Consider the following 271-nt stretch of genomic DNA (forward strand, 5'->3'; position numbering starts at 1 on the left):
GCCCCGCCCGCGTGCCCGCCAGCCAATCGGTGCCCGCCGCGCCCACGCGCGACCCGGCGCGGCTGGTGGGGCGGGGACTGAGGCGCCCCCCTACAGCCCCAGAGCCCGCAGCCCTGGGGCTACGCCCTCGCCTCCTGCAGTCAGTGCCCGTGGTAAGCAGGCGATGCCCGCGTGGTTCCGCCCTGCCTGGCTGTTGTCCTTGCTCTATTCCTCTACCTCTACCCCTACCTTCTTGTCCCCTAGCCCAGGGCCAGATTCTACCTTCCCTCTA

Source organism: Octodon degus, unplaced genomic scaffold (genome assembly GCF_000260255.1).
Source record: "Octodon degus isolate 3935 unplaced genomic scaffold, OctDeg1.0 scaffold00021, whole genome shotgun sequence".
NCBI classification, from domain to species: Eukaryota; Metazoa; Chordata; class Mammalia; order Rodentia; family Octodontidae; genus Octodon; species Octodon degus.